The sequence below is a fragment of the Macrotis lagotis genome, chromosome 2 (genome assembly GCF_037893015.1).
Source record: "Macrotis lagotis isolate mMagLag1 chromosome 2, bilby.v1.9.chrom.fasta, whole genome shotgun sequence".
Lineage (NCBI taxonomy): Eukaryota > Metazoa > Chordata > Mammalia > Peramelemorphia > Peramelidae > Macrotis > Macrotis lagotis.
The window spans coordinates 212,067,312-212,090,677 of NC_133659.1; the positions used below are offsets into that span (position 1 = coordinate 212,067,312).

Genomic DNA, 23,366 nt, shown 5'->3' on the forward strand with positions numbered 1-23,366 from the left:
ACTCCAGAAGCAGCTTGGTGACTCCTAAGGACTCTCCTGGTCTACTGAGGCAGGGTCTGTTCTACTGAGATCTGTGCTGAACTGTACTGTACTCTCCCCCTGGTGAAACAGGCTTTTCTTACTGATCTTCCAGTTGTCCTTGGCATTTTCTGGACTGAGAAGTCTGGGTAGGGCCACCTCACTGACCCAATCACCTTGCTTCCTGTTTCTGGATTGCTAGGGTTGGTCTACCCCAATGTTCTGTAATGGACTTCTCCCATCTTGATGCAACAAAGTCTTCCTGAAAATCTTCCAATCTTGTTTTGGGGTAGAAAATTGTTTCACTCATTCTTTATGTGGGTTCTACTCCTCTAGAATTTGTTTAGCGTCATTATTTAAAGGTATTTGGAGTAGTTTGGGGAGAGCTCTGACCCTTCCCCCCATCTCTATCTTGATCTTTTAAAGATAGGTCTTTTCCACATCACAGTGTGACTAAGGCAAGAGAATTTCCATTCAATCATTATGGTTAGGTAATAGAAGAGGAGAAAAGGCCAAGAATGACAATGTGGGAGTGATTCTGGGTAAGGGGGATTTAAACTGGGAGGTTAAGACCCTTATAGCTTACTCTGAACCAATCTGTGATGAATCCTGATATGAGTTTTTCTTATGCTTGAACAAAATTTCATAAACTCAAGAGTTTGGTAGTTCTAGATACCAGGTACAGATTAAGCAAATATTTCCTGAAACTCTGACACCTCTGGAAGAGGTTGTGACTTTGATTTGTTCAGTCTAGGCTAAATGAAACTGAAACCTTTTCAGAAATGCCACAGAGTGAACTGGGATTGTTTGCCTACTTAGAATTCATTAATAGAGTGGCAGATGTATTTCTGAATCATTTTAAGAGATTCTATGAATCATTTTAATGCTTCATGTGCTTTTTGTCTATCATGGACTCCTGGGAGTCTTTTCTGACAATTAACCATTTCAGGTTTAAAACTTTGTCTCTTCATGACCCTTTATTTTAACACTTCCATTGTGATAAAAGAAATAAATAGCTCTCCATTATCTGAAATCTTACTATTTTGTACCTTGAATAACTTTGCTAGAAGACTGTTTTAATTCCTCTTAAGTAGCTTCAAACCATTGTCTCATTATGACTGTTTTGCTATTCAATGCTACAGTATCTCCCTCATAGAATTGTTGCAAGGCTCAAATGAGATAGGGTATAAAAGATGCCTTGCAAAATGTTATCTGTTATCTCAGTGCCTGTCATCATTATTGTCCTCAGATGATCATAACCTGTGTTCCCTTTGGGAAAAAATGGAATAGATGATCCAAAATGCAAAGATATTAGATTTGATCAGAGATTAAATGAGATTTCCTTTTTAAACTTCCTTTTGGAATACCGTGGAAAGTATTTTTTTTTAATGAGCCTTTATTCCTCACCACCAAATGATTGCACCAAGATTGATGACATGTAAGGGATACTTTGAATTTAAAAATAAGAATTGCACATATAAAAAGCTAAATGAGTTTACTACTGGTTTTCATAGCTTGGGGTATGATGAGAGTAGGAATGGGGGTATGGTTCAGTCAAGGAGAAGGTACAGTATACCATGTGCCTTATACACACACACACACACACACACACACACACACACACACACAAAAAACACATGGACAAACACAAACATACACATACACACATACACAAACAGAATGGGGTCCAGTAAACATAACTAATGATAAGGATATCTTTGGGAACTGATTGTTCTGACTCTTGAGAGGAAGAGAAACATTTTGGACCCATCCAACCCACCATTCTACCCTACTCCCATTTTACTACCATGAAAGGTCAAATTAGAAATATAACACTTTTCATTGACTTTAAGAGACTGGTTAAAAACAATGAGATAATGAATATGACAAGAAATTTCTTTAAATTAATTTGTTTCCATTAATGGCTCCAAGATGATTAACAGTTTAAAACTGAGTAATTAAGGATTTTGGAGAAAACCTGAAAAATGTTTCTTCCTTCATACTACTGAACTTGACATGATTTTAGTTTTAGAAAATAAGATATTCCAATAACTATTCTGCATACTTGACAGTTCTGTATGCTAACTAGACTGTCTTTTCTTTATTTTGTGGCTTGGTACAATTATTTATTATCTTTGTGATTGTTACTGGCTTTAATAATAGTAGAAGTGTCAATGTCTTTTGAGGTCATTTCTCTCCTTGATCATTTTTATGAAAGCAACTTCTTAATGATATTCATCCATCAATACTACATGACAAGTATTAGAATAAAATACTCTGGAAAACTGAAATCATAGGTTACTAAAATATTAACTGAGAGGTAAAGAGTGGGTATGAGTTGGATCAATCTCTACTGAGAACAGCTAAAGAGAAAATGCATTAAGGATGTTATAAAAAGTATAGTGAAAAAAACAAGTGGGCCAGTTAAGTTGGAAAAGACAAAGATGGACAGGCCCTGAGCTCCAATAATATCACTGATACAATAGTTCACTTGTTGCTATGCTACATCATAATTATTCTAATGGCACAGTGGATATACTTTGCTCATTGATCCCCAGTATGGGGTATTACATATTGTAAATATTCAATTAATGCTTAACTAACTAGAAATTAATTGTTCTTCTACACCTGGGTTAACATGTTCTCTATTCAACAGATTAATACATCTCAAAAGGATTTAGTGTCTTGTTCTGCTTCAAGCTGAACTCAAAACCATATCAGAGATTAGAAAGGAAAGGATGTCTCCTTCATATCTCAAGAAAATAGTTGCCAGAAATTTCTTTTATCATAGAGTATATTTTTAAGACTCCTACCATTATTATTTTATTTCACTCTTTTCTTTTTAAACATGAGCTCACTGTATCAGGCATGAAACAAATACCAAATTCTTTTTATGCATTCATTTATTCCTTTAATTAATTAATTTATTTTTGCACATTGCTACAACAGTCTTGTTGTAAAAGTAACAATAGTCCCCCCATCCCCAACAAAGATAGGAAAACCTCAAGAAAAATAAAGTGAGAGAACAAAAGTATGCTTCAGTTTGTATTCAGATACCATCAACTCTATCTTGGATGGATATCATTTTTTATCATAAGTCCATCAGAAAAGATGCCTCAATATTTTTTTTTGCATAGTTGCTATTGCTAGCTATATATTACTCTCTATTCTATTCCTACCAATTCCCATTTATTCTATTCTCTCTCTCTCTCTCTCTCTCTCTCTCTCTCTCTCTCTCTCTCTCTCTCTCTCACTTTCTCTCTCCTTTCACTATGTCCCTCCTCAAAAGTGTGTTGTATTTAACCATCTTCTCCCACAATCTTCCCTCTGTTCTATTGCCTACACCCTGTCCCCATTCTCCCATCCCTTTCCTCTCCTTTTTTCCTCTAAGATAGATTTCTATACCCTATTCAGTGTGTATGTTATTTCCTCTCTGAGACACTTCTAATGAGAATGAAGTCTCACTCATTCCCTCTCACCTTCCCCCACTTCCACTCCATTGCAAAAGCTTTTTCTTGCCTCTTTTACATGAAATATCTTAGCCCATTCAACCTGTCCTTTCCCTTTCTCCCTGTACATTCCTGTCACCATTAATGCCATCTTTATAACACACACACACACACACACACACACAGACACACACACACACACATATGTATATGCTTCTTCTAATTGCCCTAATAAATGAGAAGGTTCATATGAGTTATCATATGAGTTAGCACCATTCTCCATTTGAAATATTTTTTTTTCAGAGAACTCTTTTATCTTCTTCTGACCAATTCTACTTTTTAAGGCATCCTTCTCCTCATTGACTTTTTGGACTTTTTTTCCCCATTTGATCTAAATTGGTGTCTAAGATGTTATTTTCTTTGGTATTTTTTAGTATCTGCTTCACGAAACTGCTGACTTGGATTTCATGATTTTCCTGCATTGCTTTCATTTCTCTTCCTGATATTTTCTCTACCTCCCTTATTTGATTTTCAAATCTTTTTTGAGTTCTTCCATAGTTTGAGACTATTTCATATTTTCTTGGAGACTTTGGATAATGGAAGCTTTGACTTTGTCATCTTCTGAGAGTGTACTTTGATCTTCCATGGGAACAAAGTAATGTCTATAGTCAGATTCTTTTTCTTCCATTACTTGCTTATTTCCCCAGCCTATGGCTTGATTTTAACTCTTTGTTAAGGTGAAGCTCTGCTTCCAAGGTAGAAGATGCACTTTCCCAAGCTTCTGAGGGTTTTTTGCAGCTGCTTTCAGGTACACTCCTCCCTCTCCCTGCTACCTCAATTCCATCAAAGTCTTATGATAGTGTTTGACTGCTCTCTTGGCCTGTGCTCCTAATGATGAATAACCACAAGCACTCCCCTCTGCCCTGGATTTATGAGGAGGGTTCCCATTCTACTATGGAATTAATGGGGCCCTAGACTGTGACCTGGATCTGGGTATGAGCAAAGCAGCAGAGTCCTGCCCCAGGTTCAGAGGACAGACCTCTGCAGTCTCCCCTGACCCCTTTACCATTCATGGGCTGAGCACTCTGAAAGCAACTCCTGGGTAGTTTTGCAGATTTGTTACTGGTTTCTGGGGCTGGGGTTCCACTGAGACCTGAGCTGGCCTAGGCTCTGCATTCACTCTGGTGTGGCAGTTTTCCCACTGACCTCCCAAATTGTCCTTGGCAATTCCTGAGCTGGAAGGTCTAGAAACCATCCTTACTGGGTCCAGGTACCCCACAGTCTGTTTCTGGATGACTGGAATCAGTTTGTTCAGGTGGGTGTGGCTAACTGCACTATGGCTCTTTCCAAACAAGTGGAATAGAACCTTCCTTTGGATCTTCCAAGTTTTCTTAGGCCAAAAAATTGTTTCGATCAGTCTTTCTGTGGTTCTGCCACTCTGGAATTTGCTTAGAGTCATAATTTAAAGTGATTTGGAATAGTTTGGGACATTTCTGGAATTTTCTTCCTTCACTCTGTCGTCTTAGCTCTGTCCACCTTTTTTTATACATGCATAATGACTTTTATAAAGTGCTTTAAGTTTTCCAAAGTACTTTACATTTTTTATTTAATTTGAATGTTCAACTGTGTTATCAAATATCTAATATAGGATATAGAAATTAAGAAGGTAATTTCATGAGTGGGATTTGAACCCATATGTTTTTTCATGTCCAACATTCTTTTCACTATACCACTGATCTATGCCTCACCCACTGAAAATTTTATATTACTTTGATCAAAATGAGAAACTGTGATCCTTTCTGTTCCTCAAAAGATTGTATAGACCTATAAGAGACCTTAGAAATCATTTAGTCTAGAAACATTATGCATACATGTGTATATTTGAGACTATCTGTCTGTCTATCTATCTATCTGTCTGTCTATCTATCTATCTATCTATCTATCTATCTATCTATCTATCTAACTAAATGCTTTTATTTCTTAAAACTACAAGAAGAATTTTGGAAATAGATTGAAAGATATGATCTACATATAAATACACACACATACATACATTTATATTTCTATACCACATATACATACACACACACACATACACACAAATTTTTCTTGTTAGGTTCAGTTGTGTCTGACTTTTTGTGTTGCTATGTAGGGCTTTCTTGGCAAAGAAGCTATGGTCATTTGCCATTTCCTTCTCCAGTTCATTTTATAGATGAGAAAACCAAGGCAAACATGGTTGGGTAAGTTGCTCAGAATAATACATCTAGTAAGTGTCTGAGGCCAGATGAACTCATGACTCCAGGTCTGGCATCCTATTTACCATATATATATATATATATATATATATATGGCAGCTAGGTTTTATATATATATATATATATATATATATATATATATATCTGTGGTGTGTGGGTGTGTATATATTATATGTAATGTATGTATTCATATATATATGTGTGTCTATATCTGTGGTGTGTGTATATATATATAATGTGTATTTATATATATATATATATATATACATTTTTATCTCAATAAAATTGTTTTTCTTTGTAATTCAATATATTTTATTTTATGTAACTAAAAGAAAAATTCATCCCTCTTCCAAATTTTCCTATTAGGCACCACTCTCCTTCCAATATAACCTCAGAGTGATCCTCTATTCTTCACTCTTCTTCAGTCCCTAAATACTTACCAGTTCTTGGCAATTCTATCTTGCTGATATCTCCTATTATTTTTTCCATTACCTCTCTACTCACACCAATACCATTCTAGTTCAGGCCTAAATTAGACTCAGGCCTAGATTTTTATTGTACACCCCTATCAATAAGACATTTTGAATACACCCAATCTTTTATTTATTTATAAATTATGTAAATATAGTATATTACTAGTAAAACCTAAACACAAATAGAAAATCAAGAAAATGATGAGCTGAAAATGATCCAAGAGTCAATAGGGACCTACTATAGTTTATTAAGTAGGCAAGTAATATGGTCAAACGTCCACTTGAAAAAAAGTCACTTTCCTTGGAAAGTTGAAGAGAAGAGACAAAGAAGAGGAAAAGATCAGGAGACTATTGCATTTGTCTGAATGAGGAGTGATAAGATCTTTGTGTGGTAGCTATGAGAGCAGAGAGAAGTGTAGGAATCTGAGGTATGTGTAGGTAGAAACCACAAGGTTTCAAAGATGACCTTGAGGTCATGAGAACCTAGTGTTCTCTCTTAAAGGGAAACTACGCATTTACATAAAATAAATTCCAAAATATGGTGGTGCCATTAGAGTATCAGGGAAGTTTCAGAGAATGAGTTTGGGAACAAAGATAGTCTAAAGAAATCAGTGATACAGATCAATATCTTTTCATGCCTGTTCATCCTGTGTGAATCATTCTAGCCCATGTAAAATAAAAAGTTGAGTGGCACCAACCTACTGGCTATTGTTCTCCAAGGGCAAAAATAGTCCCAGTAACAGCCACAAATTGTTGAGATGGGACACAGGGATAGGAGACTACTACTTTTCCCAGTAGCGTGATACATGTATAGCTTTGGATGTATCTGAGTCATAAGGAGCTGACTCCTGACTCAGAAGGGAATAATTTGGGAGCTTACATAGTTGAGGAGGAGAAGAGTGAAGTACTGGGAGATAAATGTAGGTAGATGTGATTGTGTTAATTAATACAAAATGAGACATTGTCATGTTGGTTGTTCACACATCATTCTACTCACCCTGCTAGTGCAAGGCCAAGGCTGTAGTTTGAAAATCATTGGTCTAAACTATTATAATATCCTTTAAATGATCTTTCTGAACTCATTCTCTCCTTTACTTAATTCCTCTTTTGTATACCTACTGAGTTGATATTTCCAAAGCATTGATATGATCATGTCACTGCTCTATTCAAGAAGCTTTATCTTTTATAAAGATCATTGATCTTTCTTAGACTCTTGCTTGAATCTTAAAACTCTTAGTATCCTTACCTTCATTCACGATTTAGCATAAGTGCTATCTTTATTTAGAAGCCTTTCCTAATTTTCCCAATTGTTACTGCCCTACATCTCTTTGCATTTCATTTGTTAAGGTCCTGAATTTAACTATCTGAGAACATGTTTTGTAGCCACAGAATGTAAGTTCCTTGAAGGCAAGACCAGTCAATAAACATTTATGAAGAACCTATTAAGTTTCTAGCCCTGGGGTTAGAAAATAAAAAACAAAATGTGCCTTCAAAGAACTCACTGGCTAATGGGGGAGATGACATGCACTATGGTTTTTCCATTCCTAATACCTGTGAGAGAATCTGGAACATATGAGGTACTAATTAATACTTGTTGATTAATCGCTTGGTTAATTGAATTGCTAATGCAAAGTTCTATTATTGTGATTAGTCTTGTTATCACAAACATAAGCAGAAATCCCCATCCTTATTAGACAAGGAATAAAGAGTTAATATATTTAGAACTGAAAGGGATCTTAACCACAGTTGATTCCCTCCTTTTACAAAATAAAAAAGACTGAGACTAAGAACAACATGGTATAACAAAAAGAATACTGGCCTTAGAATTGGTCTAAAAGAGTATCTCTGTGATTATGGGCAAATTAACTAACCACTCTGAGTCTCAATTTTCTGAGGAGAAATAGAGATATTCTCTCCTTTTATTTATCTCATAGAATTGCTGTGATCACATGAGGTAATACTTATAAAGTACTTTGGAAATCTCATAAAATCAATTTTTAGATTTTTTTTACTTGTTACTGTTAAATAATTTGTCTAAAATCATAAAAGTGTTAAGTTGAAAAATTGAAATTCAGCTAAATTAATTTCAATTCGATTGTATTTAAAAGTATTGGCATTTAGTTGAGTAGGTCCTGATGATAAAAAGACAAAGAGAAAAAAAGTGAAATAATTCCTGCTCTTGAGGAGTTCCATCAGAATTCAAATAAATTTTCTTGCCCCAAATTCAAGATTCCTTCTACTACAAATATATTGCTTTCCATTGAGAAAATTAAAATGGTTATCAGAAGATTACTTTCTCATCTTCAACAATTTTTAATTTTATCCAGATTTTGTCACATGTAAAGCACTATGCATGAAATAGAAAATAATACAAAAATTTACTTCTTTACTTCAAAGAACTTAGGTTTTATTTGTAAGGAGCTATAATGAAAGCTGACTATGGCAATTGCACGAACACACATCAGCCTGGGAATCTTGATTCTTATGATGCCATTTTTACCAATACAATAAACCCACAGAATCCTCTTTACCTTTTTTGCTTCATTCTATTCATCTTCTGCCCTACCTAAGAGAATGGAAAAAATTAATCATTTTTTCCTAATGATGTCTCCCTAAGCATATCAGGTTAACTGTGGGCAGCAGCTTCTGTTTAATTTGTGAATGTACAATTGAAAATAACACAGTTATTGAATTACAGCACCTGACCAAACAGCCTGGCAAACTGCCCTCTTTGCCTGAAGATATGGGACTCAGTCCAGAGACTTAGACTAGTGACATGAGCCCATGATTTTCTGATGTGGTTTATTTGAAATGAATACACAAAGTTTTCCAGACTGGGGTCAATTTAGTGGGCTTCTCAATTTTGCTTTTTTTCCTACTCTTTGCATATAAAGAGAAGTATTAGGGAAATATTCAGCAAAGGGCCTTATGGATGAAGATCCAAATTGATTTACTTATCTTCTGGTTTGTTTGTTTTTAATTCATAATGTTATTTTTTGAGAAGAACTGAATCTGGCCAGATTCCACATTTTTCCTTTTCAGGAGGCTCTAGCATCTCACATTTAGCTACTAAAACATTTAGCTATTATATATATCTTCATTGGAGACATGCTACTACTGTAGTTCCTAGTGACATCACAGTAACCTCGGCAGCGATTTCATGGTTAGAGATAAATCTTCACATTCAAAGGACCATATAATCACAGATACCTCTACACTTTCAAATGATTTCTTGCATTTTCTCTTGCTCTATCTTCACTTCATGAATATAGATTTTCTCTGTCTTTTTATTTTTTGTGGATAAATGCAAAAGCAAAGCAAAACAAACAAACAAAAAACCCCTTTTCCCCAGGAATGCTCTTTTGTCATCTAACAAACTGTCTATACTCTACCCAGGCTTTATCTTCCTGCCTGGTATCCTCTTCCTCTTGTCCTGCCTCCTCTCTGGAAATTCCCATATCTGGAAACTTTTCTACTCTAAATAATTCAAACTAAAAACTTCCTGTTTCCTAGGTAATTGACATATCTTTCTGCCTGTGTTAGAAATAAGAGATTAGAACTATGATTGCTCTGATATAGGGAACCCCAGGTAAGGAACCCCCTACACAAATGTAGATTGGTACTTTCTCTTGTTAGGAACTTAGTCAGTTGATTATAATAGTGGATGGAGGTGGAGGGGTGCAGTGACTTGTTAAGAGTCTCAGAGGCAGAACTTTGACCCAGGTCTCCCTGGTTTGGGGGCCAGTCCCCTATTCATAAATCATGACTGTTTCTTGTCTGGGACTAAAGGAGCAGGAAGTTAATCTGTTTCATGGGAAATATCTGAATTCTCAAAAGAGCATATTGAGTTCCTTGATTGTCCCCATCCTACATTCTATAAGTATTTAATTCTTTGGTACTAATGATGGAGCATACTTTCCTCCTTGTGATATAGAAATAAACTACAGGAATGTTTATCTGAGTTCAATGTGTCTAACAGTATGTCAATTTGTTTTGTTTTTCTGAAGACAGGGTAGAATTCTATTAAAAGAAGTTATTGAGAAATGAAAACATTATTTTGAAAATCTTTGAAAATTTTTTTAAAAGAACATATATCAATTTATAGCTGTCTTGGATAATTTAAACAATAAACTCTCTTCCAATCCATGACTTCATAAATGTCAAAAGTCAAGGCAAAGAAAAAACTGTTGGGGAGGGTGAAATCTAACATGCTGTTCTTTATTTCTTTTATTAAAAATTAAATAAATGTTCTAACCAAGCTAATTTCTGGGAAGAAGCATTGTTTGGAAATGAGAAAAAAGGGGGGTGTTACTCATGTGGCAAATTTAGTTTAAGTTGAAACAAAGAGGAGAGAATTATACCCTTTATAAGGAACTTGTTAACACAATTCTAGCATTTTTAAAAATTTATTTTGGATTTTCTTTCAAGAGAGATGATGTACACACACACAGACACACACAGACACACACACACACAGAGAAAGAGAGAGACAGGGAGAGGGAGGGGAGGGGAGGGGAGGGGAGGGGATGCGAGGAGAGGGAGGACAGAAAAGAGACAAAGAGAATCAAAAGAAAAAAGAATAGAGATGAGGTCAAATGATATATCTTAGTTGTCATACTACATTTCTCATAACTGTATTTCTTTCAGCATAATCAGCTGTTCTCTCACCCACAACAGTTAAGAAATAAGAATAGAACAGATCCACATGACAGGCAAACAGCAGATTGAGATGAATAAATAAATAAATAACTGACCTTGACATGAAGCTTTAAGATTTGCAAGGCAAGTTTCATCCTATTTACAGAGTATTCAGAGCTGGAAGGAAGCACATGAACTAGAATCTCCTTTCCATCATTCATTATGAGAAACCTTAGCTAAAAAGTGTTCTAGTGAGGTTGAATTCATTGCTTCCTGAGGCAACTCATTCCCTGGAGTGGGAAGGATTTTATTAACTAAATAATTATCCATTATAAAAGCTCAAAATTATCTACAAATTTATTTATTGTTCATTCATCCATCTTAAGTGAAAATTATTGTAATCCCTTTTTCATCAAAGTATTTTATTTATTTGATGACAGGACCACATTTTTCCTATTTCCCAGCACTGCTGCAGGTTAAAAGTACATAGTGTCTTCCACTGATCTTTATGTGGCATTATATTTACAGCAGCCCTAAGAGTGACTACAGGTATCCTTACATATGAAGAAACTAAGGTCAAGAGCAATAAACTGACATATAGAAAGGTAATGAATAAGAAAGTGGCAGAAGTGGGATTCTAAGAGAGGCCTCTGCTGATTCTTTACCAAAACCACATATCTATAAGGAATTCCAGGTTTCATAATGGCATTTTAGCCATAGCAGGAAACATTTTTCTTTCTTTTAAATATCAACAAAGCAAGCAGCAAAAAAAAAAAAAATTAAGTACAATGGAAACACAATCAGATTTACACAGGACTTAACCACTTCAACACTGAAGAATTGGAGGATTTAGAATACTATATATCAGCAGGAAAAGTGCTTTAGGTTACAACCAAGAATTTACTACCCTACAAAATTCAGCATATTCTGTCAGGTAAAAATATAGATGTTCAATGAAATAGAGGACTTCTAAAGTTTCCTTATAAAAAAGACCAGAATTGAACAGAGAATTCAATCTCCAAATACAAGATTCAAGATATACATAAAAAGGTAAATGAAAAAGGGAAGGAAAAACAAAAGAAAACAAATGTTAATCAAGACTATCAAATTGGGGGTGGCTAGGTGTCACAGTGGATAGAGCACTAATCCTGGAGTCAGGAGTACCTGAGTTCAAATCTTACCTCAGACTCTTAATAATTACCTAGCTGTGTGGCCTTGGGCAAGCCACTTAACCCCATTTGCCTTGCCAAAAAAAAAAGCCTAAAAAAAAAGACTATCAAATTGTATACAATCCTATAAAGGAAAATTTAACACTTGTAACTCTTGAGAATTGTATTTCTCTTAAGATATTTAAAGAGATTAGATTTAGAAGAGATTAGATTTAGAGAATATGGGTACAGTTGGTTCTTGTCTTTCCATTGAAGAGGACCAAGATGAGATCACTGTGTTTGAGACCAAAAGCCCAGATGAAAAGTATGAGTGTTTACTCTAAATTTATGTATCTCAATTTCTTTTGACCTACTTTAATTCTGCTTTGCTAGCAAAGCTTAGCACTTTCTCTGATGAGGGCTGGACTGAGTCAGTGTCTCCCATATGTTACAAATACTTACAAAGTTCTTGAGACCTTCACAGAGTCTCAGTACTCAGAGCATTTAGAGACTCTATAGTAAATTAGTTCAAAAGTGACTTTAGGTACAGAGGGTGAGAACTACTTAGTACTATTGGATTTAATCCATACTTCAGTTAAAAAGGGTGCAAGTACCCTGGTTGGGGAGATACAGGGGGGGAGTATGGGAAAGAGTCTGCTTGGGGGGTACAAATGGTTCATGAAATGATTTAGTTTTGGATGATACTTTCCTTGGAGAGTACTTGAAAAGGAGGTAAAGTATAAAATAATTATAATTTGATGCAATTCATGACTCTTGAGAAGTGTATTTCTAATGAGACTATGAGGTAATACTGCTTTTCAAATAGTCAATCAATCAATATGTGATCATACTCTGAATGATAGTACTCTGAGTTTTACAAGCAATCAATTAATCAAACTTTGACAGTACTTTGATTGATGGCACTTGATTTATAGTACTTAATTGATAGTACTTTTATCCATAAATAACATCAGGTGAAGAGGCACAAAGATCTGTTAGAGGGAAAGAAGGGAGAATGTGAACAATGAGTAAATTCTATTCAATGTATTTTGGCTCAGAGAGGGATAAGAAAACCACTTGTATATAGAAATCTGTCCTACTCTACAGAGAAATGGGGAAGGAGGAAAAGATAAAACTGTGATAAAAGGGGAGGTGGAGGTATAATGAAAATAAAATGAAAGTTAAATTTCAAAAGAAAAGCTAAAGGGGAAAGAAGCAAAACTGGTGAGGAGCAATAAGAGGAAAGGAAAGAGAAAAATATAAATGGGGAAAGATAGCTTGGGGGGAAATATAGAATTAGTAATCTTAACTATAAATGTGAATTGTATGAACATTCTCTCCCATAAAAAAAGAAGCAGCTAGTAGAATGGATTAAAAACCAAAATCCTATAATATCTGGTTTAAAAGAAACACATTTGAAGCAGAGAGATACATACAGGGTAAAGGTAAAAGGATGGAGTAAAAAAAAATATGCTACAGCTAAAGTAAAATAATTGTAGGTAACAATCTTTATTTCATATAAAGAAAAAGCAAAAATCTATCTCATTAAAAAAGATAAAGAAAGAAACTATACTTTCTTAAAAGGCACCATAGGTAATGAAGCTATAGCATTATTAAACATATATGTACCTAATGTCATATCATCCAAAATCCTAGAGGAAAAGCTGAATGAATTACAAGGAGAGACTGACAGCAAAATTTTAATAATGGGGGACCCCAACCTCCCTTTCTCAGAACTAAATTAGATGAATCTAACCACAAAATAAACAAGAAAGGAATTAAGAAGGTAAATAAAATTATAGAAAACTTAGATATGATAGACTTCTGGAGAAAAATTAATGGGGATAGAAAAGAATATACCATTTTTCCTGCAGTACATGGTACCTATACCAAAATTGACCATGTACTAGGGCATAAAAAATCTTATGATCAAATACAGAAAGAGAGAAATAATAAATGCATACTTCTCAGATCATGATGCAATAATAACTACATGTCATAAAGTATCATGGAAAGATAAACCAAAAATTATTTGAAAACTAAATAAGTTTAAATAATGAGTGGATCAAACATCAAATCAAAGAAATAATCATTAATTATAGTCAAGAAAATTATAGCAGTGAGATATCATACCAGAATTTATGGGATCCAGCCAAGTCAGTTTTGAGGGGAAACTTTACATCCATCCATCCATCCATACATAAATGTATGTATGTATGTATGTATATGTCTATATGAATAAAATAGAGGAGTAGATCAATGAATTGGGTATGCAACTAAAAAAATGTAGAAAAAGAACAAATTAAAGAACGTCAATTAAATACCAAATTAGAAGTTCTGAAAATCAAGGGAGAGATTAATAAAACTGAAAACAAGAAAACCATTGATGCTAATAAATGAAACTAAGAGTTAGTTTTATGAAAAAGCCAATAAAATAGATAAATGTTTGGTTAATCTAATTTAAAAAAAGAATTAACCACCAATGAGGAGGAAATTTAAGAGATAATTTGGAGCCACTTTTGCTGCACTGGATGCCAATAATTTTGATAGCCTGAGTGAAATAGGTGAATATTTACAAAAATACAAACAGCCCTGATTAAAAGAAAATAAAGTAAAATACTTAAATAACCCAACTTCACAAAAAAGAAATTGAAGAAAACATCAAAAACTGCCTAAGAAAAATCTCCAGAGATAGATTTGCAAGTGAATCCAACCAAACATTTAAGGAACAATTAATTCCTATTCTACATAAACTATTTTAAAAAATAGGAGAAGGGATTCCACCAAATTCCTTTGAAGACATCAATATGGTTCTTATACCTAAATAGAGAAGAACCAAAACAGACTAAAAAAATTATAGACTAAACTCTCTAATGAATATTGATGCAAAAATCTTAAATAAAATTTTAGCATTGGGGCTACAGCAAATTATTCCAGGATAATACACCATGATCAGGTTGGATTCATATCAGGCAGGCAGGGATGGTTCAGTATTAGAAAAACTCTCAACACAATTGAACATATCAGTATCAAAACCAATAGAAATCATATGATTATCTCAGTAGATGCTGAAAAGTTTTAAATAAAATATAACATCCATTATTATTAAAACCATGAGAAAGTATAAGAATAAATAGTTTTCCTTAAAATAATAAGCAGTGTCTATCTAAAACTTTATGTAATGGGGATAAACACATTTACATTAAGATCAGGGGGTGAAACTAGGGTGCCCATTATCAGCATTACTATTCAATAGAATATCAGAAATGTTAGCTTTAGAAATAAGAGAAGAAAAAGAAATTGAAGGAATCAGAATTTTTCAATGAGGAAGCAAAGTTTTCATTCTTTGGAGATGAAATAATGGCATTTTTAGAGAACCTGAGAAAATCACCTAAAAAACTCCTTGAAACAGTTAGTAAATTTAGCAAAGTAAGAGGATATAAAATGAACCCAGATAAATCATTAGTACTTATATATGTGAACAGCAAAGTCCAAGATCAAGAGATAGAAATTGAAATTCCATTTAAAGTAACTGAAACAGCATTAAATATTTGAGAATGCACCTCCCAAGGCAAATACAGAAGCTGTATGAACACAAATACAAAACACTTATCTCAAAAATAAAGTCAGATCTAAACAATGGCAAAAATATCAATTACAGGGGTGGCTAGGTCGTGCAGTAGATAGAGCACCGGCCCTGGAGTCAGGAGTACCTGAGTTCAGATCTGGCCTCAGACACTTAGTAATTACCTAGTTGTGTGGCCTTGGGCAAGCCACTTAACCCCATTGCCTTGCAAAAACTAAAACAAAAAATGTCAATTGCTCATGGTTAGGTCAAGTTAATAGCATAAAAATGATAATTCTACACCAATTAAATTACATATTCAGTGACATATTAATCAAACTAACAAATAATTATTTTGCTGACCTAGAAAAAATAGTAACAAAATTCATCTGCAGCAACAAAAGGTCAAGAATATCAAGGGAATAATGAAAAATATGTAAAGAGAGGTAGCCAGCTCTACCAGATCTACAACTATACTATAGAAACAAGGATGCCTGTTATCAACACTACTATTCAATATTGTGTTAAAAATGTTAGCTTCAGCAATAAGAGAAGAAAAAGAAATTAAAGAAATTAGGAAGGAAGAAACAAAACTCTTACTATTTGTTTGCAGATGACCTGATTGCATACCTAGAGAATCCTAAAAAATCATCTAAACAACTATTAACAACTTTAGCAAAGTTATAGGATATAAAATAAACCCTCATAAATCCTCAGAATTTCTATATACTACTAGCAAGATACAGCAGCAAGAACTAGAAAGAGAAATCCCATTTAAAGTAACTTCAGACAACATAAAATACTCAAGAGTCTACCTGCCAAGGCAGACTCAGAAACTCTATGGAAACAACTATAAAACACTTCTCACACAAATAAAATCAGATTTAAATAACTGGGCAAATATCAATTGTTTATGGATAGGCCAAGCTAATATGATAAAAATGACAATTTTTACATTTTCTAATTTACATTATCACAATTTTAAATTAAACTTATTTAATGCCTTCCAATAAACCTTCCAAAAATTACTTTAATGAGCTAGAAAAAAATTGTAAGTAAATTCATATGGAGAAACAAAAAAATCAAGACTAGCTTGGGATTTAATGAAAAGTGCAAAAGAAAGTGGTTTAGCCTTACCAGAACTAAAATTACATTATAAAGCATCAGACATCAATAAACAAATTGGGGTGTATGTACATTATGGAACACTATTGTTCTATTAGAAACCAGGAGGGAGAAGCCTGAAAAGACTTTCATGAACTGATTATGAGAAAGATGAGGAGAACCAGAAGAACATTGTACACCATAACAGCAACATGGGATTGATGATTAACCTTAATGGACTTGCTCATTTCATCAGTGCAATAATCAGGGACAATTTTAGGGTATCTGCGAGGGTATCTGTATCCAAAGAAAGAATTGTGGAGTCTGAACAAAGACAAAAAACCCTTAATTTAAAAAACATTATTTTATGTATTACATAATTTTGCTATCTATTATATTTTATTTTTTTCCTTAAGGATATGATTTTTTTCTCAACACATTCAGTTTTGATCAGTGTATAGCATGGAAACAACATAAAGAATATCAAACTGCCTTCTGTGTGTGGGGGGGTGCAAGGAGGGAAGTAAGATTGGGGAAAAATTGTAAAATTCAAAAAAACAATAAAACTATACTATAAAGCGGCAGTCATCAAAGCTACCTGGTACTGGTTAAGAAATAGAGTAATGAATCAATGGATTAGGACAGGTTCAAAAGAAACAGTAATAAATGACTACAGTAATTTCCTGTTTAACAAACTCAAAGGCATTAATTAGGTTCTGGAATAAGAATCCACTATTTGACAAATAGTCATGGATTACTATCTAATAGGGGAGACAACATGCAACCAACTATATACAAAATGAAGTTTATACAAGATAATTAGGAAATAATGACAGAGGGAAGGTGCTGAAATTAAGAAGAGTTAGGAAAGTTTTTCCATAGGAGGTAGGATTTTAATTGGGACTTAGAGAAGCCAAGAAAGTCAGTAGTCAGATTGTAGGAGGAAGGGTATTCCAGGTTTAGGAGACAGAAAAAGAGAAGAGATGACTTGTCTTGTTCATGGATTTGTTAGTAGGTCAGTATCACCAGACTGAAAGATAGATATTAGAGAGTAAGATGTAAAGAAACTAGAAAGATAGGAGAGATGCAGATTAGGCTAGAAAGGTAGTCATTATGTACTTTGAATGCCAAATAGAACATCTGATTTAGGAAAAGTAGATTTGCGAAACATCAGCATAAACATGGTAATTAAATCTATAGAAACTGATAAGATTATGAAATGAAGTAGTATAGAGGGCTAAGAGAAGATGACTTAGGACAGAACCCTGAGCACAATTATAGGTAGAAGGTGTAATTGAAGAAGAATCCAGCTGAAGGAACAGAAAAGGCAAACTCAGAAAGGTAAGGGAGACTCATGGTCAGATTTGTATTTAAGGAAAAGTCAGGGGAACCAATTAATTATTACACTGGTGCAACAATTAGAGAAGGATGAAGATTTGAACTAAGATGATAGTTGTGGCATTGGTTGTGGATAGTTGAGAAAAGTTTGGGAAGATGTGAACAAAATTAAAATCCTTCCTTCTACTGTCTCTCTGTTAACCATTTCCTTATTGATTGACTGAAGATAGAAAAAGCAAAATTTGACAATTGATTGTATATATATGGAATGAAGAAAAGTAATAAGCTCCCACAATGAAGTCACAAATACTAATCTGGGAGGTTGGAAGAAAATAGGTTCTTTTAGAGAAATAGGGAAGCACAGAAGTGAAGAATGTTCAGGGAAGAAAGAGGAAGCATTCAGTTTTGAAAATGGAAGTTATCCCTTCCATGGCAACATGAAATAAAAAAAAGTTATGTGATTTCCCTCATTTGAACACATTTTAGTCAGTAATATGCAAAGCATAATTCAATCAAGTGTGTACTAAGCAGCTTCCAAAAGTTCAGAATGCAAAGTAGAGGTAAGAGATAAGTCCTATAATGAAAATTAAAGAAAATGAGTTATATATTCATTCACTAATTCATTCTTGTAGACAGAGCTGGAAAAGAATTTAGATATCATCTGTTATCTTCTCATTTCTTACAAATAAAAAAATTGAGACTTAACAAATCTCTAATCTTTTTGTCTAAAATCACAGAACTAAAAGTAAGAACTGTGATTTGAACTCAGATTTTTTTGACCATTTATCCTGTGTTCCCCTAATGGACCATAGTCCATTCCTTCCATGTAATCTGTTGCCAGGTCTGTTGATTTCATCTTTGCAAAACTCTTTAAAATACTCTCCCTTTTATCCTTGGACACTACCACCATCCTGGGGCAGATCTTATCATCTAACTCTTGGACTCATGCAATAGCCTGCTGATAAATCTGTCTGCCACAAATATCTCCCCACTCTAATCCAACCACCTTTCAGCCTCCAAAGCTTTTCTTCCCCCCTAAACTACAATTCTTTTTTTGTTTAAGGTTTTTTTGTTTTGTTTTTTTTGCAAGGGAAATGGGATTAAGTGGTTTGCCCAAGGCCACACAGCTAGGTAATTATTAAGTGTCTGAGGCCAGATTTGAACTCAGGTACTCCTGACTCCATGGCCTGTGCTCTATCCACTGATCCAGTTAGTCACCCCCTAAAGCACAATTCGAACCATATTACCTTCTTATTCACTCAACTCCAATAGAACCAGGATATAATAATAATAATAATAATAATAATAACAAAAACAATAATAACAATAACAATAAATAGCAATAATAACACTTTGCTTCATTACTATTGAATTCCCCATCACATGCTCTTAGCTCTAGTGCCAATGTTCAGTCGTTTTTTTGGTTGTTTTCAATTCTTCAAGACCCCATTTAAGTTTTTCTTGACAGAGATAATAAAATGTTTTGTTACTTCCTCCTCTAGCTCTTTTTTTTACAAATGAAGAAACTAAGTCAGAGTAAAATGTCTTACCAAGGGTCATACTGTAATACTATCATAAGAGTCTCAGGCTAAATATGAACTCAGGAAGTTGACTTCAGGCCTGGCATTTTAACCACTGTGCCAACTAGCTCCTGTGATAACTCCTATTCCACAAATGAAACATTCCATGCTTAGGCCTGAATATTTTCTGTCTGTACTGATAGAAAGCATTCTCATCTTATTTCCACCATCTGGGTTCCAAAGCTTTCCTTCAAGTCTCAACTAAAATCCCATCTTCTACATGAAGCTCTTCCCAAATCTTATTAAGTCTACTCCATTCACTTTCAATTCCTTTTTAAAAATTTATTTTGTATAGAACTTGTTTGTACTTGTTCACTTGTTATCTCTTTCATTAGACTGTAAGATCCTTATGGGCAGAGATTTATATTTTGAATATTTTTTTTAGTTTTATTTTTTTTGAAAGGCAATGAGGTTAAGTGGCTTGCCCAAGGCCACAGAGCTAGGTAATTATTAAGTGTCTGAGGCTAGATTTGAACTCAGGTACTCTTGATTCCCGGGCCGGTGCTCTATCCACTGTGCCACCTAGCCACCCCTGTATTTTGAATATTTTTGTATCCCCCAAAGCGCAGCATCTAGAACAAAGGAGATAATTAATAAATTCGTTGTGACAGATTATTATAGACATGTTGACTGCTTATAAGGGTTTTGTAATCACATAGGAGACAAAAAAGTAATCATACATAAAAAGGCAAAACTAGAGGAAAAATTAAGCATAGATAAGGCACAAAATTTATCAGATCTCAAGAAGTATTGCTAAAAACCTGACTTTTGCTTTCTAAAAAATTATGTTGAAGAAATAAGATGCTTCCATTCTTATTAATAATGTACACAAAATATCACAAAAGCAAAAGTTGTCCCCAAAGGTATATTCAGAAAACTAGCTCAGATTATCTTCAGGTTTCTTTCAATTCTTCGTCTTTAAATCAATATTCATTCACAAACCAAATATTGAAATCCTCCATAAGCAATTCGCAGATCCTTGTAATCTATCAGATGCTGAAACAAATTCAGAAGCTAGCTTTAGGATTTGTAATTTTATTGCTATAGGAAATTCTCATATTAGTAAATTCCTTGTTCCAATACAGGTCATCAATTCAGTCTTAAAAAGTTGTCCAGAGGACTGAGGGTTTAAAAAACTTACCTAGCATCAATAGTTCATATGTGACAGCTTTGAGAACTGAGCCCAGGTCCTTCTAACTTTATCAATTATACAAATCTTTCTCTCAAACCCATTTAATTGGTTTAAAAATTAGCACAATCGCATTATATCATTTCTATCAAATTGTGAAATGAATACTTAATATAGGGATGACAGTCTCAAGAGCTTCTTTATAAAAATATTTCAGCAAGTATTTTCAGTTTAAAGGTCAATGACCCTTCTGCCACTGTTACTCTTGTTATTATAAGTGTGTGATAAATGAAATATTCAAAACATTTCAAACTAGGATATGATCTAAAAATATGCTCTGAAGCAGAACTGAAGGTCATGTTAATAATTTTATTGTTGATGATGGGAAGAAGTAAAAGAAGAAGAAGAAGAGGAGGAGGAGGAGGAGGAGGAGGAGGAGGAGGAGGAGAAAGAGGGAGAATAAGAGAAGACAGGAAGAAAGATAGAAAAAAAGAAAAAAAGAAAGAAATTAAGAAAGAAAGAAAAAAGAAAGGAAGGAAAGAAGAAAGAAAGAAGGGAGGAAAAGAAGAAGAGAGAAAGGAAGGAAGGAAGGAAGGAAGGAAGAAAGGAAGGAAGGAAGGAAGGAAGGAAGGAAGGAAGGAAGAAAAAATAAAGAAAGAAAAAGAATAGTGTAGTGGACAAATAATCTTATCTAGGAAAACCTAGGTGCAATTGCCACATTTGGCACACAATATGGCTGGTCAAGTCACCTTATTTCTCATTTCCCTCAACTCCATATATATCAATAATGAAGGTTCTGAATTGTTTTGAAAGAAATTTCACTAAACCAGTGAAGTCACACATCCTATACCCATCACTATTATAACAACAATTACAACTACAACAATAATAGACACTACTACTACTACTACTACTACTACTACTACTACTACTACTACTACTATTACCACTACCACCACTATGACTAGTACGACTACCACAACTACCATGACTACTACAACTACTACTATAACTACTACTATCAGCGATAATAATAATAACTCAAATGCTTGAAAGCATCAGTCAGGACCTGCTTGTAATAAAATACATATAATGACTGCTGCCATGGAAGGAATTATAGGAAAAAAGATGGAACTAATACAATCAAGAATAAGTATCAAATACTATTGTGGCAGAAATGGCTTGGTAAAACCAACGGAGACTTGTGCAAAGATTTTTTTTTTTTTGTAAGGCAGTGGGGTTAAGTGATTTGCCCTAGGTCACACAGCTAGGGAATTATTAAGTGTCTGAGGCTGAATTTGAACTCAGGTCCTCCTGACTCTAGAGCTGATGCTCTATCCACTGCACCATCTAGCTACCCCTTGTGCAAAGATTTTTTGAAGGTTACAAAAAATATATACTGTGTCAATATGCATAATAAGAATACTATATATATATATATAATATATACAAGTTAAGGAAAAATAGAAAGGAAGGGAGAAAGACTAAAGAAAGGGAGGAAGGAAAGGAGAAAGATGCAGAATGGTATCTATAAAAGCAAAATTATATGAGAAATTCATGAGAATCAATAAATGAAAGTGACAAGCAAAAAAATAAAGTGAAAGAATTAAAGCATTGCAAGGTAGAAAATAAATAATTCTATAACAATCAAAAACTGTGATATGAAGTCATGAAAAGAAGAAAAAAATGAGGAAAGAGATGATCCCCAAAGAAGGAAGAGAATGTGGGAAATTTCTGGTTGAAATAATCTTTTCATTGTATTATTATTTTATTTCCAATTACATGCAACAGTAGTTTTCAACATTCATAATCTTACAAACTTTTGAGTTCTGTATTTTTCTACCATTTTACCTTCCCTCCCACCTCCTCATGGCAGCAAACTAATGTGTGATTAACATATTTCCATATTTGGCATGTTGTGAAAGAAGAATTAGAACTGGGATGGGGGGAGCCATGAGAAAGAAAGAAAAAAATATATAGTTTTTTTAAAGGGAACATAGTATACTTTGCTCTGCAAAGACTTTTCCTCCGGTTTGGATAGCATTTTCCATATTAGGTCTCTCAGGATTTTCCTTGATCACCAAATTGTTGATAGCAGCCAAGTCCAAGGTTGTCCCACAATTTGTTAAATAGTGAGATTGATCATCTCACAATATTGCTATTAATGTCTACAATCTTCTCCTGGTTCTGTTCACTTCACTCAGCATAAGTGAGTTTTTCCAGGCTTTTCTAAAGTTGACCAATCAATTTCTTACAGAATAATAGCACTACATTGCATTCATAGACCATAACTTGCTCAGTGAATTCCCAGTTGGTGAACATCATTTAAATTTTCAGTTCTTTGACACTACAAAAAGAATTAAAGGCATATGGGTCTTTCTCCCTTTCTTATTATCTCTTTGGGATATGGACCTAGCAGTGGTTTAATGATGTATCAAAGAATATGTACAGTTTAATTATCTTTTGTTCATAGTTCCAAATTGCTCTCCAGATGGTTGGAGAGATGCTCTCCACTAGCAATATATTAGTATTCTAGTTTTCCCACATTCTCTCCAATCTTGATCATTTTTCTTTTTTGTCATTTTAGTCAATTGGATTGATGTGAGGTGGAACTCACAGACTGCTTTTAATTTGCATTTCTCTAAACAATAATGATTTGAGCATTTTTT

At 34.1% G+C, this 23,366-nt stretch overlaps 1 long non-coding RNA gene across 1 annotated transcript in view; it reads right to left on the reverse strand.

Annotated features, from left to right (window-relative positions):
* The window catches only part of LOC141511433 (uncharacterized), a 43,373-nt gene extending 22,616 nt beyond the window's left edge, over positions 1-20,757 (reverse strand). The window contains exon 1 of the long non-coding RNA XR_012475332.1: positions 20,710-20,757. This is a non-coding gene — a long non-coding RNA (uncharacterized LOC141511433). The remainder of the gene's footprint in view (positions 1-20,709) is intronic.
* Between the last annotated feature and the right edge of the window lie 2,609 nt (positions 20,758-23,366).